Here is a 9,695-nt window from a genome sequence, read left to right as displayed (position 1 = left end):
GGGCCACACGCATGTAGGTCCAGTTGCCGGACCCCCCTCGGGCGGCTTCCCGACTGTGTGCCCTTCCGGTGACCCCGGCGGTTTATCGCATTGACTGGCATCGAGTGAATACCCACTTATCCATGTGACGACTCTCGGTAATAGCTGCATCTACCGATAACCCTCTCGGCACAGGTCCTAACCCTTGCTCTAGGGGTCTTCTCTACGTTTGTAGCCGTGCTCAGTAATAATATTTCTCCATGTTGCAAGTATCTCTTTCTATCTGGCCTAATTGATTTACTTGCCTTGGTCACTGTGGCATAAATAATACACCTTACATAAAGGAATGGAGAGAATAGTGCTTAATTAACTAGAAGTTGAGATTCGGAAAAAATCTAACCCAAAACATAAGTCATCAAAAGTCATGGTATTTTGACACTTTAGTCATTAAAAGATATTAAATATTAGACACAAAAATAGAGGCCAAAAACCACACCCAAATAAAAAGGAAAATAGAAGTCATCAAAAGTCTTTACCGAGCGTCGATATTCGGCTCTTGGTAAAGTCTAAAGAAACTGACGGCACCGTCAGGTGCGAACGAGCATGCCACGTTGCTAGTCTTTGCCGCGTGTAGCTCTCGGCGTACGTAGTGTTTGCCGGGTGTAGCCGCTTCGCCGGGAGCCTCTCACGGCAACATGGGCTAGTTGGTCTGAACCCATTGTTGCCGAGTGCAGCTCTCGGCATACGTAAGGTTGCCGAGTGCCCGAGATTTGGCTCTCGGCAAATACTTGCACCTGGCATACAAGCAAATTCCAATAGTGGCCTATCCTATTATGACACCGCCATCCAAACCGGTTGAATATAGCCCATGCTACCATCTCGTACTAGTTGCACCCAGTAACCAAAGGCTTCTGGGGTCCGTAGGAGTGAATAAGGACCACGCACGGATCCATGTCGTAGCTCAGAAGATGACCTGCAAGAAAGTTAAAATATATTGTCTGTTAAAGATCATATCATTCCTGCAGTTCCATATAGCTAGCCCAAACAAGCGCAAATATTCCAATCCAAGTACGAGACGCAGTAATATGATCTACTCCAGCTAGTCACGTCTCAAATAACGCTTCAATGCTAACTGGAGGAATAATGTTAAAGGCTATATGAATAGTTCGTCAAAGTAATTTCGCGAGAGGTCAATCTATGAATAGGTATTGTACTCTTTCGTTATGATCACAAAAACAACATCGTGCACTTCCTACCCAACATTGCTTTAGTAAATTAGCTTTGGTGAGGATCACTTGCTTGTGGACAAACCACATGAAACTTTCGATACGCAAGGGAACCTTAATTTTCCAAATATGTATTGATCTTGGGATTGAGCCATAATTAATTAGATCCATATACATATATTTGACCATAATCACTCCACTTCTGGTTAATTTCCAGTGAAAGGAATCAGGTTGGTCGGATAGTTGAATCTCCATCAACCTCCGTACCAAGTGTAACCAGGAGTTCCAACGCTCCCCAACTAAAGATCTCCTAAAATGTATATTTAAGGGTACCTCCCTAGAACATGGTTATATGATAAAAGTATGTGGTCCAAAATGCAATTTTTGGCTATATGATAATGGCGTACAAGTATATGCACATAGAAATTAGTTAATTAGAGTTATGTTTCAGAGGTAGTCTGGGTTGCCAAAGCGTCATTCTCTGTTACTCAAGACAGACGAGATATAGCGTGATGCATAACTTGGTCTACTGACGGGATGACAGGCAACAAAGTAGCAGTCCATTTTTATCTTTAGCTTTACTATTTCCCTGTGTATCTTTAAACACAGCAAGCAAAGAATATAATGATGGATGCGGTGTGTGGGAAGCAAGGAATTCACAGCTTTTATTTAGAGAGACAAAGCACAAAGAAAAAGCCCTCAAAGCAGACGCAAGGAATGCCACCACATATGTGTATGCATGCCCCGTTTCCTTGGATCCGGCTTGCCTGCTTCCTTCCAATGCTCCCATCCGTGCTTCCACTTCATCCTACGGCTGTCTTTTTTCCTTTTCTTTTTCTATCTAATCATCCCCCCTGATTTTAAGGGGGTGGGACTGGGCCTTATTTTGTTCCAATCAAAACAAGCCACGTATGCGGGAGCACGGATGGGCATACGCCGGGGAGCAGGCAAGTCTCGTCCCGTTTCCTATACTTGCTAGCTAGCGAAGCTACATCCATATTCCTTCTACGCAAGGCACATGTCTCCATGCAACTTCCAGTTTCCTTGTCCACCTCATCGATTTATCTAGGCTTCTGCGAGCGCCGGAATTAATCAAGGTACCGACCCGAATCATTTTGTACACATATCTACAGATTACTTAATTCCTTCGCCAAATCTGTATGAGTCACCAATTCTTTAACAAGAAATGATGTTAACTTGTTCAAATGTGTAGGAAAGGAAGGAATTTGCTGCCGCACATCGTTTGACATGAAGCTGCTGGCCTTGTTGCTAAGTGCGAACTAGATCCTAGCCAAAATAGTAGATTGGTTTGATTCATCATGCCTCCAGAGGTAATGTAACACTCACCTTTATCTTCAGTGATTAATGCTGCAGAGTTGTGTCCTACTTTCTTAATTTCTTTAGTTAGTGAGCTGTGAGCTCCAATCGGATCTTCAGTAGTGGTATGCCCAACAATTAAAGGCCATCATGGCGAGAACTTTTTCTCCTATTTATTTACACTTGCTTCTGTTAGCATTTGAAGTTTGAAAAATCTATAGCATATTCGGTGTGGTCTTTGGCACTTAATTTTTTACAACTTGATCAGTGATTATGCAGTTATCACTCACTTGCATGATTTTATATGCACCACTTGATCCTTGCTTTTATTTGTGTTCATAAGTTATGTCTTAATTGATTTATGGGTTTTTTTAGTTATGATGCGCATTGTAGTTTGAAATGAAAGACTTGCAGAAATAAAGCTAAAAATGGCGAGCCTCATTTGGTGTTATTCTTGTTGAACACTGCAGAAGATTAAGATCCAGGCAAAAAACATCGATGCCGCAGCAGGAGAGATAGTTGATGTTTTGGAGGATACACGCAAAGGAAACGTTATCTACTTCAAGGGCTGGAGAGGATTGGGAGCATCCACAGTTCTCAATCTGGTAGCCCAACGCCTGAAATCATCAACAAGATCGAGCAAGTTTGATAAGGTTATCCATGTGGACTGCTCCGTGTGGAAAAACATGAGGTCTCTGCAAAGGGCAGTAGCGGAGGAGCTAGAGCTACCGCAGTCCGTGATGGCCATCTTCGATCAGTATGACGAGGACGACGACTTCAATGGGAAAGATGAAGGCTCCAGAGAGGTGATTGCAGATATCAGGATGGAAATATTCAGAAAACTCTATAACAGTAGATTTCTGGTGGTTTTCCACAACGGAAGCAACAGATACATCGATTTGTATGAGTGTGGTGTCCCAGTAATATCACTTTTGGGTAACAAGGTCTTGTGGAGCTGGCACGGGAGGTTTCGGATGATTCTCAGATTAGAAGATGGGGAAAAGGTAAAGATGAAGAGTCAGACAAATGTTCGCTTATCTGCTTCTCCTGAATCTAAAGTTGAAGTAAGAGATATACTGCATGAAGTGGCTTTGGATATTGCCAAGTGCACTGGGATTGTTCAGGCCGACGATATGAGCCACAAGATAGTCATGGAGTGCCTCATATACAGGGACCTGCTTTCTATGGACTTGAAGACACATGCACCAAACTATTGGATCTGCGATGGTATTATACAGGGCCAAGACAATTCATCAGCATGGGACATTGGCAATTCTCTTCAGAAAAACATGAGCTTGGATTGTAAAGCCGACTATAATAAGGCCGTAGCTCCGGTGCTACAGGTGTCAGATGATTTACTTGTTAACCGCTGGAATTTCACCACCCACAAACAACTCCATATAAAGGATAACAGTCATGTGCTGCCTACTCAGGTGACATCAGTCTTCCTTTCTGCAGATGAACCACCAAGAAATACAACATCAATATTGCCAGTTGGCATGTTCCAACATTCACAAAGTAGCAAGCTGCGTGTGTTACATCTGTCTCATTGCACCTTCAGTTTTGCATCTCCTCCCTTCGTCCATTGTGCCCAACTAAGATTGCTCCATCTGGACCATTGCACAAATATCATAGATGATGACGAGCATCCAAGTCAGAATGAAGACATGTCATGTTTCCAGAAGCTATGGGTGATGGATCTGAGGTATACAGAATGGTACTGGCTACTGTCGGAAAAGATGAAGAGGTTGATGGTTGACCTCAGGGAGCTGAATGTGCAAGGAGTCAAGCATGGGAGCATACGTGATTTGTGTGGAGGTAGACCAAGCCTTGTAGTACTTCGAGTAACAGTAGCTGATCCGGTCCCTATGGAGAACGAAGACACAAATAATCAAGCACATTTCCCCAATATGTACAGTACAAACAGCCTTACGACATCTAGCATCATCAACGATGTCCTGCCTCCATTGCTTGAGTCATTTAGCTTCATCAACAAAGATGCAACTGCAGCCAAGATATCTAGCATCTCCTTCCGGGGTTGTTCTCAGTTAAATAGTATAATTCTCAGAGGAAATTTGGGGAGATTGGAGGAGCTGGACCTCTCAGGCACAGCAGTGAAAACAATTGACCTCAGAGAAGTGGAAGCTCCATACCTGAACCGCCTCATGCTGCTGGGCTGCAAGAAGCTCCGTGCAATATTATGGCCAGCGAATGATAGAATGCTATGGTATTTGGAGAAGTTGCACGTCAGCACCGTCCAATCTGCATCACCTAGCCAGAATAATTGGGAAGAAAAGACCAAGGAGGCTAGTGCTGCTGCAGGATTATCATCTATCCTTGCTTTTGGGGATTCACCACAAGGCATCAGTCGAACTGGATCTTTTGAGTTTATGTGGTACGTATCTGTAGTGGATCCACGGCTCATGTGGTCGCTTCTGCCCGTTTGGAAATCTAACGATGGGAAACTTTTCTTTTACTCATTAAGAGATCATTCATTGATGAAAAGCCTTGTATACATGGAGATTGATTCCTCGTGTCCTGCAAGTGGAGCTGCTGTTGGTGGTCATGAAGTAGCTCAAGGCATCGGGAGCCAGCAGCAGAATTCTCAATACTTATATGCAAGAGATGTCTTTCAGGAGCACCCGCAAGCTATCAGTGCAATCGAAGGTGTGATCAGTTGGATGTGGGCTTGTCCACCTATTCCTACTCCAGGTCCTCGAGCCTGGTACTTCCACATGCAAGATGAAGAGGGTATGGAGAGAGGATCGTTACAGCGACAACACAACACTGAAAGGTTTAGTACTAGTGTTGCTTTAGCCCCTGTTTTGATGTGGGATGATGCACGGTTGTTGTATGTGCATGATAGCTCGTCCATCACTTGCGTTCCGTGCCCACAAGGTGCAATGTGGAGGTGGCTTAATTGGTGCAGAGTAGAGAGGTGCCCCAAGCTATGCTCGGTCTTTTCCACTCCCCAAGTAAGTAGTGACCAGCACTCCTTTTTATCTCTGTCTACATTCTGGGCATCCCAGCTCCCTGTGGCATGCTACATCTGGAACTGGAGTACAACATACCAACCAGCTGGAGGATCCTTCAAAGACCTAGTATTATTGCACCTGGACTATTGCCCCAGGCTCATACATGTGCTTCCCTTGTCTGACTATATGGACACCCTGCCTAGACTGGAAACGCTCGAGATCGTGTGCTGCGGTGATCTGAAGGAAGTCTTCCCTTTGGACCCTAAGCGCCAAGAGAAGCAGGAAATTATAAGATTTCCCAACCTAAGAAGGATCCACCTGTACCAGCTCTCCCACCTACAGAGCATCTGTGGGAGCAGGATGTCCGCGCCGAACCTTGAGACCGTCAGAATCCGGGGCTGTTGGGGCCTTCGACGCCTGCCGGCAGTCAGCGGCAGCACCACCAACCGGCCCAAGGTGGACTGCGAGAAGGACTGGTGGGACAACCTGGAGTGGGAAGGGCTGGGGGCAAAGCACGACCCTTCGCTCTATGAGCCGAGCCACTCGTGATACTACAAGAAGGCCCACCTGCCAAGGGTCACCGTTCTCAGGTGAGATATATTGATCAATAACTTGGTGTGTTAGCGAACTTAAACTTGCTGTTTCTATCTGTAGTTCTGTACTACTTTTTTTTGTCCTGATACTATACGTGCATAGTATCATCCCATTGATGGTTTGTTCTGCTGCACCACTGTAGGTAATCAAATCCATCCATGGTCGACGATCGCTACAGGAACGTCGGCCCTATGGTGCTACGGTGCTTAATTAGCCGAAGCTTTCTCTGGAGTGTGCGTCCGTGTGTGTTTTTGCCTTACTTGATGCTGCTTGATTGGCCCGTGTGGTTGTGTGAAATCTGCATCTGCATTGCTATTGGTTTGGTGGTGCGTCTTCCAGTTCAGTCTGATTTGATTTGGTTTATCTTGATCTTGTTTGTTTTGCTCATATTTTCTTGATGAAAGCCATATAGGCTTCAAAGTAAGCATGCATCATCTGGTTGGATAGATGATGCATGCATGGTACAAGCTTTGAGAGAAATAAATAAGAGAGGGCATTCAGCCTATGCTGCATGAACACCCTGCCTGCTCATGCTGCTGCTATCCTGTTGCTCTCCATTTCTGTGTTGTGGAGTGTGATTTGTCAGCTACGGACTGATTATTGTAATGCTAAGCAATTCCTTCGACTTCTATACAAATGGTGATTTGTGTGTGTGTCATACATAAACTGCAGCTTTATGTTTTGTTCTGCGCTGATGGAATATAAGCTTGTAAAATTAACTTGGGTCAGATTTTTCTTGACTAGTTGTTTCTGGAAACCGTTCGTTTCTACTAACTAGATTTATGCTTGGATTAGAGTAGATAATAAGCCACATGCGGTTAACTGATTAATTCTAGGTCCTATTGGCTGTAGCAGATGTGGCTTAGGCAACTCTGAATTTAGCAAGACTGAAGATGTTAACAACCAGAACCAGTACATACATGGCAGGCAAATAGTAGAAGTAGAATCCTTTTGTTATCAATTTGTCACTGGAATAGCAGGAGAACTTTGCTCAACTAGCTAGCCTGCAGCACCTACAGAAGCAACCAACGGTGATTGTTTTAGTGACATTTCGACGAATTCTGTGAGTTCAGATGATATCCGCAACAGATTCCGTGAGGCCATGTTCGGTTGACAGGGTTGTGGAGGGGTTTTGACAGGGATTGAGGTGGATTAAATCCTCTACAAGTCAAATCCCCCCCCAAATCCCCTCCAATCCTCTTAGGGCAGGGTGTAACCGAACAAAGCCTGAATTAATTCCGGGACTTGGCTGTAGCAGATTTGACTTAAGCAACTCCAAGTTTAGCGAGACTAAAGATGCTAACAACCAATACATACATGGCAGACAAGTAGAAAGAGAATCCTTTGGTTATCAATGTGTCAATGAAATGGCAGAAAAAGTTGCTCAAGTAGCTAGCCTGCAGCACCTCCAGGAGCAACCACCAGCAAGTGTTTTGGCGACATTTCAACGAATTCAGTGAGGTCAAATGATTTCTGCAACAGGTTGAGAAAAATGGCGGCGATAAGGGCATTGAGCAAGAGAGAAATAAATGAGAGGGCATTGAGCTTGTGCCGCATGATCACCCTGCCTGCTCATGCAGTGCTGTGTGTGTGTGATTGATTGAATACTGTAATATTCAGAGGCAAGGCTATTTGCTTTTCAGTCTGTAGAAAATTTCCAAACAAAATTATTCAGAGGTACGGCTATACGGTATTTGGTCGTAACTGTTTAGTTTCTCATCACTCACCGTTTGATCCACCAAACAGACCAACCTTCACCCCATGGGCGACATCGCTTGTTTTGAGAGAGCTCACCCAGTGGTGTCTCGACTCCCGCTAGTAGATAGATAGGGTTTTCATCCTCGCATGGGCGTTATTTGGACGGATGGCCGCGCTCCTTCTTCGAGTCACTCTTCTTCCGTTGGGACGGATTAGAAGGAGCTCCGACGTAGATTCCTGCCAGCTCCTTGGAGCGGTGAGGTTAAGATTTCTCGCCGTGCGCGCGCAATGACGATATTTGGTGTCAGGTTCTTCAGAACGATTTAAGGATTCATCGGGGAGCTGCGGCTCCAGGGTGCTGGTCCTTAGCGTCATCGACAAGATCAGGCTGGCCCCATTTGCATTAATTACTCCGACAAAGGAATATTATTTTGTCGGAAACTAACCGCAGCTTGAGAAAGTGCAAACGAGTCAATTCGATCTTTGTAATAGATCTGATCTTTTTTGCAAAAAAAATAAATAAATAATCATTCCATCAATATATTTTTGAATTTGTTTTCTATTTTTTGGATTTTAAAGGGTGCACAATTGGCTAGTAAAATAAAAACGAAAAAACTAGGTACCGCTTTGGTAATTTTGCAATTCCCCAATCTTGTGTCGCACACATGCCCGACCGTGAATTCAGCGTGCCGTCTCCCGCGACCACCTCAACCCTGGCGGGATCGGCGGGTCGCCGACTCAGAGCGGGGCGACGCAAAACTCAAGCCTACCACCCAGTCGTCTATCCTTGTCCTACTCCGCGAGCTCCAAAATGTTTCGTAGCTGGGGCAGGGGCAGACTGCAAAGTTGATTCCTCTGCTTCTCTCTTTTGCTAAGAATTAAAGAAGATGTATTCACTCCAAAGGAGCGGCTTATGCTTCTCAGAGCAAGGGACTGTAAATGGAAGTTCAGCTGCTTCCAAGCACTTACTCGCTCAAGTTCTTGTGACCTCCTTCCATTCCATTTGCAAGCTACTAGTAGCTGTCCAAACTCAGTTGTAAGAGGAAATGTTAACTGACTGACCAACATTCAGTATGGCGCTTGGAAGAACTTCAGGCCAACAAACATTTGGCTCTGACTTGCGTGAGGTTGCATTGACGTGGCAAAGGAATGAGGCGGCCTCCACACAGCAGCTGACATGTGGGTCCACGTCACTGCACCAGCTCGAACTGCTTTAATTATATTTTTTTACCTCATTTGCTTTACAAGTACTATATGAAAATAAAAACTGTTAGAACTATGGCTTAGAGGCAGTGTTGGTGCCCAAGACACACTGTGTGTTCCTCAAGGTAATATTAATGGCGTACAAAAGTTGCTCGACTAACAGGATGGCAGACAACAACCAGATTTATCTTTACCTTTACACCCCTGTGTATCTTTAAACCCACCAAGCAAAGAATCTGGTGATGCAATGATGTGATGTGTATCAGTGTATGAAGCAAAGAATTTGCAGCTTTTACTTAGAGAGAGAGAGAGAGAGAGAGAGAGAGAGAGAGAGAGAGCAAAGAGAGAAGGAAAGCAGACGCAAGGAATGTTGGTAAGGGCTATCCGGCTATGCTTCTGCATAGCCGTTTCCCTTACCTTGCTATCTGAAGCATAACTCTGCTCTCTGCATGCAACTTTCAGTTTCCTCACCCACGCTCTAGTTTACTGCTCGTGTGGTGTACCTAGGCTTGTTACAATGCAGCAGTTAATCAAGGTAACTATACCGATGCTTCTATATACATATATGCAGATCTATCAATTGCTCTTGGAAATTTATAGGAAAGTCTTCTTTTAACAAGGCATCAGGTTGTAACTTGTCCAACTGCTTGTGTCGGTCTTATACATGTCAGGAAAGGAAGGGAATTAGATCCTAAGATTGCTG

At 44.6% G+C, this 9,695-nt stretch overlaps 1 pseudogene; it reads left to right on the top strand.

The window, feature by feature from the left end:
• The first annotated feature begins 2,524 nt into the window (after positions 1–2,524).
• LOC119360310 lies at positions 2,525–6,091 on the top strand (annotated as a pseudogene).
• The last annotated feature ends 3,604 nt before the right edge of the window (positions 6,092–9,695 follow it).

This window comes from Triticum dicoccoides, chromosome 2B, assembly GCF_002162155.2.
Source record: "Triticum dicoccoides isolate Atlit2015 ecotype Zavitan chromosome 2B, WEW_v2.0, whole genome shotgun sequence".
Classification (NCBI taxonomy): Eukaryota; Viridiplantae; Streptophyta; class Magnoliopsida; order Poales; family Poaceae; genus Triticum; species Triticum dicoccoides.
The sequence above is the reverse complement of the archived record's forward strand: the minus strand, read 5'-3'. Positions and strand labels throughout refer to the sequence as shown.